This window comes from Nicotiana tabacum, chromosome 15 (genome assembly GCF_000715075.1).
Source record: "Nicotiana tabacum cultivar K326 chromosome 15, ASM71507v2, whole genome shotgun sequence".
Lineage (NCBI taxonomy): Eukaryota > Viridiplantae > Streptophyta > Magnoliopsida > Solanales > Solanaceae > Nicotiana > Nicotiana tabacum.
This window is the reverse complement of record NC_134094.1, coordinates 39,593,218-39,603,371: the sequence shown is the minus strand read 5'-3', so window position 1 is coordinate 39,603,371 and position 10,154 is coordinate 39,593,218.

The window sequence follows — 10,154 nt, the reverse complement described above, 5'->3', positions numbered from 1 at the left end:
AATCCACCTGCTATCAATAAAACTACGTGAACACGAACGTGACCCCTATATCGCGAACGCGAAGAAGAGTACACTAGATATCAAATCAGCAGTTCTTTAAGACCAAAATGAAGCCGAAGTTCGTTTGAATCCAACCCGAGGCTCAACTAACATCAAACAACATCGAAATCAACTAACATCAAACAATATCGAAATCAGGAATCGCACCCCAATTCAAGCCTAATGAAACTAATGAACTTCCATCTTTGAAAGCTAATGCCGAATCATAACAAACCAACTCCAATTGACCTCAAATTTTACACACAAGTCATAAATGACACAATGGACCTACTTCAACTCCCAAAACCAAAATGTGAGCCCGGTATCAACAAAGTCAACTCTCGGTTAAACCTCTCTCCCTTCCAAACCTTCAACTTTCCAACTTTCACCACAAAAATCCTCAACACAACCTACGGACCTCCAAATCAATATCCGTACATACGTCTAAGTCCAAAATCACCACACAAAGCTATTGGAACCATCAAACTCTATTCCCGAGTCTTCTATACAAAAGTCAAACTCCGATCAACTCTAACAACTTAAGCCTCCAACCTTGGGACTAAGTGTCCCAATTCACGCCGAATTATCCTTAGAACTAAATCAATCACCCCGCAAGTCAAATAACCATAAATGAACATACAAGAAGTGATAAATGAAGGAATGGGTTTAAAATATACAAAACGACCGTCCGAGTCATTACAACCACACAAAATTAAAATAAGCTTGCCTTTTGTGAATTGCTCTAACTCATGTGATTTGGTGGATGTTAGTTTTTCTGGCTCTATATTAACATGGTGTAATTGGTAGGAACCCAGTAAAAGAATTTGGAATATGCTAGACAGGATTCTGGTCAATCATGAATGGTTGAGTAATTTTCCTCAAACACATGTTACAAATCTTCTCAGAATTTACTCAGATCACTCTCATTTAACAGCTGTAAGGCCCCGTAAAGTTTTGCAAAAAGAAATATAATATTTCATGATGGAGGATTGGGCTTACGTGTTTGAGGATTGTATAAATTCTTCGCGGCGAGCAAGCTCGTCGCGGCTCGGACTTTTTGGGTTGAACGATGCATTGAGGGATAAAGGAAAATTTTGGCAGAGAAATGCGTTTCTGCGGTCCATTATGCGACCGCAGAATCACTCTGCGGACAACATAATGGTCGCAGAGGAGAGGGGCAGTTTGGATGCCATTCTGCGGTCGACTATGCGACCGCAGAACTATTCTACGGTTCATTATGCGACCGCAGACCTAGGGAGATTTTTGCCAGTTTTGGACACCAATTATGCGGCCGATATGCGATTCGCATATCAATTATGCGATCGCAGACCTTGTTCCGGAGCTTCATTTTGGATTTTTAAAACCCGACCCTACTTCATTAAAAACACACTTTGGGATATTTTTGAGCTAAAATCTGGCATTTTTGAGTGAGAGAGAGTGCCCTAGAGTGAGAAGGTATTCCTCAATAATCGTTCTTCAATTCTTGCTCAAATTTTGGAAGATTAAGAAGGGAAACTCACTAGGTCTTCATCCAAGAGGTAAGATTCTACACCCTAACTCTCAATTTCGAATTTTGTCTAGAAATGGGTAATTAGCAAGATAATGTTTGGGCATGAGAGTTGTTTATTTTACATGCATGTGTTATCAAAGGGTGTAGGAAAATTATTGAGCTAAAAATGGTAAAGATTGGGTTGTGGGATGATGGAATCCTTCATAAAAGGACCTTGAAACCTTAATGCACACCTAGTGTTTGATAAAATGCTCAAATGAGTTACAACCATGAGCATCTTCCTAATTTTGGTTCAATTTGTTATATTTCTAAAATAGATTAAAGTTGCTAAGAATTCCGGAATATTTTAGAGTTTAAGGAAGCTCCATTGAGGTATGTTGGCTAAAATCTTCTTTAAGAATTGGAAACCCAATATCCTTGTAAGTTCCAAGATATTTATTACAAGTTGAGTATTCCGAATAAGTTTTGTGACAAAGATATATGCTCAATTCATGCTTCAAGTGCTTTTATCATATTGTATTATAAATTGAGGATGTGTTCCAAACTATGGATTGTGTATCTACGTGTTATGATTCCATGTTATGATTTATGTGGAAAACTATTATGCCAAATTGTGTAGAGATTGTGATTGGGGTTACACCTCCACCCGTCTATATTGGGGTGAGGGGGAAGAGTTGTTTTGTATATAATTTTGGTATTGTTGTTGCACCACCACCCACATATACATATTGGGGTGAGGCGTCATGACCGCTTTGTGTAGGTATTGGTATCGTTGATGCATTTTCACCCGCATGTATTGGGGTGAGGCGGCATAGCCGCTTTGTGTAGGTTTTTGGTACTGTGGTTATACCTCCACCCGCATATATTGGGGTGAGGCAGCAGGGCCACTTTAGTAGAGTTTTGGTATTGTGGTTACACCTCCACCCGCATACATTGGGGTGAGGCGGCGGGCCTGCTTTGTATGGAAACGATTACAGAGGATCTCATCTTAAATTCTATAAATGTTAATGACAGCCCTTGAGAAGCTTGCTTTGGTTTAAACTGTTAACTATGTTATTCTATTGTCTCCCTGGTTCATCATATTTATATTGTATTTCCAAATTCTTTAATTAGTGTTTGGTTTTCATACTAGTACTATTCGACATGTACTAATGTCCCTTTTGCCGGGGGTGCTGTATTTTTAATGGATGCAGGTGGTTCCACAACGGAGGATATTGACCAGTGATAGCGGTGCTCATTCTTCCCAACTGACTTGGTGAGCCCCATCTCATTCCGGGGTTGTGCATCTTTTGTTTCGTATGTGTTATCGTATTTTAAGGTATAGCCGGATCCTTGTTGTCGGCACTATCATTGTACTCCTTGGTATTTTACAGGCTCCGTAGACATAGTGTGGGTTGTGTATTGTTGCTGGAAAAGACAAACTATGTTATGTTGTGGTGTTATTACTTGTTCTATTTAAGACGTTAAAAATGATGAAACTATTGATAATGAATTAGTATTGTAGACATGAACACATTTTGTCTAATTAATAAAAATATGTATTATCTCCATTCATGGATGAGTTGGGTAGAAGGGAATCTAACAGGCTTGCTCGGTCGAGTTCATTCGGTTGAGCGCTGGTCACACTCCCCGGTTTTGGGGCGTGACAACAACAGCTCAAAACCATGTTCAACCTCTTCGATACTTTAGAATCTTAAATCTATGGGTTGATCACCCTGACTTCGTTGATACTGTGAAAATTCCATGGAGTCAAAAAGGTCACAGGAAATGTCTTTTGGATTTGTTACTTGAAGTAAAAGAACACTGCTAGAATTCTCTCCCGCTTGTCCAAAAATATGATTGCTGACATCTTATAAACCACTAAGAAACTGGAACAAGGTCTTATGGATATTGAAGCGCAGGCCCTGTTGTCAAATAGAGAGGCTGATATAGCTTTGGTAAATAAAAAATCAGCTTAGCTTATCAGACACCTTAAGAAGGTGGAATTGTTCTGGAGACAAAAGGTTGGGATCAAATGGGCACAACAGGGGGACCTCAACACAAAAAATTTCCACTCTACTGTTTTCAGAAAGAGAAGGAAGATGCTTATCCCTAAACTGAAAAGGAATGATGGTAGCTGGATTGATACAGATGATCAATTGGCTGATGAAGTAGTTGCTTTCTTCACTGAGCAATTTGCCTATAAATCAGTTAAAAAAGATACAAAACTTATGCCTCTGATCCCTGAGATCATTATTGATGATAAAAATTAAATTCTCAGTGCCATGCCAACACTAGAGGAAGTAAAAGATGTTATTTTTTCAATGTCTCATGACTCATGTCCTGGACCTGATGTTTTTCTGCCAAGTTATATTAAAAATGCCGGGACATTATTCGGAGGAGTTAATGAAAATGATTTGGGCTTTCTTCAACGGAAAAGAAATTCCCAAACCATTCACTCACATAGTTCTGATATTAGTTCCTAAGATTGATCACCCTAATACATTTGCAGACCTCGGACTTATTATTCCGGTAAATGTATCATGTAAGATCATCTCTAAAGTGACAAATGGTAGACTGTCTATTATTCTCCCAAATATTATCTCTTGCAATCAGTCTGGATTTATCAAGGGAAGGTCCATCTCAGAAAATGTGATATTGGTTCAAGGCTCATAATATTAATGATGATAACATAGGAGGGAATACTATCATCAAGATGGATATGTCTAAAGCTTATGATAGAGTGTGTTGGAGTTTCTTGCTTCGAACATTAAGAGCTTTTAGATTTTCTGAGACTTAGATAGATATGATATGAAGGCTAGTCTCAAATTGTTGGTACTCTATCAACATAAATGGAACAAGAATAGTTTTTAAAAAAAAATCAGTTATAGGACTTAGACATGGAGATCCTCTCTCTCTCCATCTTTATTTTTCATTACTATTAAATTATTATCAAGGCTTCTGAATGGACTTCATTAGAGGAATGATTACATTCCATATTCTAAGAAAAATACAGGACCTTGTATTGCACATTTATCTTATGATGATGGCACTATTTGTTTTGTTCAAGGATTATCTTTCATTAACCATAATGATGAAGACTCTTGAGGATTATGAAAAGGCATCAGGGCAACTCAATAGCAGAAATAAATCTTCTTTCATGGTTGGAAAACATGATGACTAGCTCATGATAGAAAACACCAAGATCACAACTGGTTTTGATAACAAGGAGATGCCTTTTACTTATTTAGGTGTTCCTATTTACTCTAGAAGAAAGAAAATTAACTAATTTAATGATATGGTGGCAAAGATTGTTAGTAGAGTGCAAGGATGATGTTATCAAATTATTTTTTGGCTTCATAGGTCCTTCTAAGTGTCACTGTTTAACTTTAGCAGTAGAGGAAACCATTGAGCATATTATTTACAAAGGTGACAAAGCTGGAAGAGTTTGGGCCAACTTTAATTATATATATAGTATACGTCTATATGGGAACCTTAGAGGAAATCTAATGAATTGGTGGCTATCCAAACTTAAAAATTCGGTACATGGCATGATATTGCAGTACATACCTTCTGTGATTTGTTGGGAGCTCTAAAAATACAGGTGTATCCATAGATATTCTAGAACTAGATTAACTTTGTGCAAGCTGATCCATCAGATTCAAAACCTTACGATCATGATCCTGGACGTATCCTTTCAAGATATTTCATGGAGTGATAATCGGGAGATATTATAAAAAAAGCTGAGGGTCTAAAACATCTTCTGAATATTATTCCTGTTAGGTTGTTATATCCACCAACTGGAAGGATGAAATTGAACACAGAAGGGTGTTCTAAAGGAAATCTTGGTATCTCTCGTGGAGGAGGATGTCTTAGGAACTCTAGAGGAGATTTGATCATGGCATTCTAATCTTTCTTTGGATGATGCACTAATAATGTAGCAAAAACTAGATCTTTGCTCATTCGACTACAGTGGTACTATAATCACAACTTCTTTGTTGTTGATGTTGCAATTAATACTAATCAATGTTGTGAATAAAATTGCAGGTATTCCATGTCAGTTATTACACATGTTGAGGCACATCTAGAAGCTCATAGTGTCTGGAAACTACATATTCTCTCATTGATTCAGATAAGCCAACCAACTTGCAAATCTACTAGCTAACTAGAGTCTAAGGATACCTGATATAATCTTCTTCAACGAGAATGTTGCTTTGCATGCCAGGACAAATAAGAGCTACCTTGAAGATGGACAAAAGTCACTATCCAAAATTTAGGATCAAGATTAGAAAGAACATATATGCATAAGGTTCCTATGTTGCACTCTAAGATGTACATCCCTTATGAGATTGTTTTACTCGTCTCCTATATCTATGCAAGTCAACAACTGCATTAGGACATTTTTGGGATCTTACAAGCTATAAAGAATTGAACTCGTACAATTCTAACAGATTATTAGGAGGTTAGATTTTATTTTCCCCTCCTTCATATTTTCCACTTTTGGTTATTAATATACAGGTTGGGGTGAATCCTCAACCCCCACACCATAATGGTGTAGTATTAATAATAAAAAAAAATATTCATATTAAACCTTGAACACCATTGATAAAATTCTTGGTTTAATTTGGATATTGTTTATTTCGGTATGTTTGTTTCAGTTTGAACTATGAAATGATTCACAATGACATCGAGCGCGCATTGTTGAAATTGCAAATATAATAACCAAGAGCTCCCTTTTATGAAGCGATAGTGATATATATACTTTTAGCTTGCAAATATTTTCCGAGTAAATGTAGGGCATGTCTAGCTCTAGAGTGAAAATGAGATTGCGGTTGTACATATCTATACATGGTTAAATAAAAAAAAAATTATGTTTAACCAAAAAATATAAAATCAAGGGTCTCGTATTTGAAAATGTGCTTCTTGAAAGAAAAAATCCAACGAATAATTTTTTTTTATTAAACAGACTTTGCATTACAGAGATGGAAACTAAGCGAGAAGTTGTGGTTTCAGTTACACCAAAAAGTAAAGACGATAAAGTTAAGTTGGGAGATATCAAAAAGTAGAACATCTAGATTATGTAGATAAACCATTGTTTTGCCAAACTTTGCTAAAGTATCTACCACGTCATGTAACACCCCGAAATATTTCGAAGTATTTTAAGACCATTAAGAAGATTGGCAGATACTAATTATATTAATTCGGGTATGATTAAGACTAATAATATGAATGATATCAATTGATCATGATAATATATGTATGAGGTGCATTAAAAATGGTTTATAGTCGAAGAAGAGCCCCAAGGCTAAGTCAAGTTGGAAATTATACGATGGGGTAAAGTTTCAAGTGAGTTCACACAAGATCTAACTTCAAACAAGCATAACTCTAAATATATGAAGTTTTATATGGTTTATGACCTATCAAAAGAAAGGTCTATGTGTCTAGTTTCTAATACTTCAACCCGTTTGTTATTTCTAGATTCCTACAAGAAATTATGACCTTTTTACTAAAGGGTAGCAGAACAGCTATGCGAGTCCTGCGTAGCCTACACAGCATAGTAGCGTAGCCTACACAGCATAGCAGTGTAGCCTACGCACCGTTGCGTAGGCAAATCAAGCAGCTTCCAACTGGGGGGAGGGTAGAAGTCCACCCAGCGTAGCCTTTGTGAGTAGCCTACGCAGCTTTAGGGGCCATTTTAAAGGGGCTAAAACAAGGGGTTTAAAGGGAGAAAACATTAGTTCTTCAGCTTGGAATTGATTTCTAGAAAGAAGGAGGAGCTCTTCCACCATGGATACACTTCAAGAAAATGGGTTGAATCTTCAAGAACACCAAAAAGAGAAAAAGTTAGATTCTTCCACCAAGAGGTATTGAATTGTGGGTGATATTTGAACATTTTAATCAATTGGAGCATTGTAGTATTTTCGGAGCTTGAAGGTTGAGGTATGTTGGCTAAACTACTCTATTAGAATTGAATTCCATGATGTTCACTTAAGTTTAAAGTATGGTTGGTTCAAGTTCCTTATTCCCATGTTCCGAGTTATTCCCAATAAATTTGATTGTCCCGAATGGGCAAAGTGTCGAGAATTATGTATTCAAAACGTGTTCTGAATGTTCCTATCACATTATGTTATCTTTTGGGAATGTGTTCAAGAATGATATGTGTATTAGAATGCTATGTCTTTGAGTTATTTTTCAAATGAAGGTTATGATGCCAAATTGTGTTAGCAAAATCTCAATATGCTTAAGACTCTTAATTGCTCACATGTGTACCTAAATTATTGATTGGAAATGTCTTATTGTTGATAATCTATAAAGATGGTTGGAAGTGAAATAAGCGAATTGCGGATATAAAGTGTAGCCAACGTGCCAAGAGTGAAAGTTATACTTATGGCCAATGGTGCCAGTGAAATGAGATGATGTGAGAAAGATTATGAAATGAACTTTGATTCAACTATTCCAAAATTGGCTTCGAAAATAGAATTGTCTAAAAACTTATGTACTCAAGTCATGACCAAATGTGGTTGTTCTAACTAATGTTATGCTTGGTAGGTATTTCCAACATGTTTTGAGCTCTTACATAATCATGAGTTGAAATGGTGTGTTACACGTTTATGATTTTAACTTGTGCTTTGATTGCCAATCATTTTTACTCCATTCCTTGGAAAAAAATCCATTGAGTTTTCATTACTAACAAACCTAAAGTTGTGATTTTCGGAATATTCTATTTGTTGATATTTATGATGATGATCCATGAGAAGGAAATAAATAAATGTGTGGAATATGAAATACGGCCATTGTGCCATGGATGAAGAATCATATGTATGGCCAAGAGAGCCAATGGAATAATGATGTTGAAAGTTGTTAAAAGTGCCAATGAGGCTATATACAGTATGAAAGGTTATGAGGTAAATGCATTTGTATTGTTGTTTCCTTTGTAAGTAAATCAAAAATATTTTTGGGAGTATCGATAGTCACCGAGTAAGGGTAGGTTGAAATAACTTAACCCCAAAAATACACTTGTCGGTATAGGAGTGGATTGTAATTATTCCCCTTATTTGGGATGATATTGATATGATAAAATTATTCTCCCTTAATTGGAATGAGATGATTGATAGAAAAGGATGATGTCGATCCACACAGCATTGTGGTGAGATGGCCTAGCCAATCGGGTCGTGATCGGATACCATGTCGCACACATGGTGGTGATTGTGCTGGAAATTATAATTAAAATTGTGATTGTGGCTGATGTCCCTAATGGATAGCCTAGCCGATCGGGTCGTGATCGGAATCCGTGCTAAAAGTACGGTGCTATTGATATTGAGAGTGATTGCGGTTGACGTCTCTAATGAGATGGCCTAGCCGATTGGGTCGTGGTCGGACTACGTGCTAAAAGTACGGTGATATTAATATTGTGAATATTGGTATTGTGAATAGTGGTATTGTGAACAGTGGTATATCGGTACTAAAGATCTCCCAACCAAAAATAATATTATCTTCGTATTTTGGAAATTATTATGTTTTAACTTGGCATTTGGATATTATTGATTGTTGATTGTTGTTTTCATGATTTTCCCTTTTTTACATTGGTATTCTATTTTGAAAGAGGACAGTTAGCATGACATACTAGTACTATTCCATATGTACTAACGTCCCTTTTGTCGGGGGAGCTGCATCTTCAGGGGGCGCTGCATTTTCAATGGATGCAGATGATTCAACAGCGGATAACTTTGGTCCTCGTTAGCAGTTACTCCCTATTCAGCAGGTTTTGGTGAGCCCTACTCTATTTCGGGCCCGATGTCACTTGATGTTACACTTTGTGTCTTGAGGTATAGCCGGGGCCTTGTTGCCGGCACTTCCATACTATTCTTCTGTCGTACTTAGAGGCTCCGTAGACAGGTTGTGGGTGGTGTATGATATTGGGAATTGAACTAGATGTGTTGGTATATTTGGCAAACATGTTTTTCATTATATCTATAAACTTGAAAATTATGAATGAAACTACTAACGGAAATGAAATGGGAGTTGCTAATAAAATCTTTTTAATGTTTGATTAATGGAGTACATCTCTTCTTTATTCATGGACGAGTTTGGGTAGAAGAAAATCTAACAAGCTTGCTTAGCCGGGTTCACTCGGTTGAGCGCCGGTCGCGCTCCCCGAGTTCGGGACGTCATTACCCTCCCGGAAGGTGTGTTGGAGCTGAGACACGTGGAGATCATGGAGCATCAACCTGCATACAGTAAATAGGTGTGAGTACTTTAAATTTCCAATTAGAAGGAGATGAAGTAAAACCTGGGAATATGTTTCCACTAGTAATGGTAAATAATTGCGAGCAGTCGCTATTTTGAGACCATAAAATAGTACAAGTAGTTCACCTTGTAAAACATTAGTGTGAATGAGGTGTTTAGTATAGCCATAGATCCAATTGCCTGAGGCATCACGAAGACCCCAGCAGCTCCTCCACGTAGTGTAGGTTCCTCAAAGGCGCCATCTATGTTTTATATAAGGTGTCCTGGTGGCGGACTTTGCCAATGGATTGGAATGGAGACTCGCAATGGGGGGTGTCCACCAGCAGTGGTGAGGTAGAAAATTTGTGTAGCATTATTGAGGATAGCTCGAGTGCCGTGG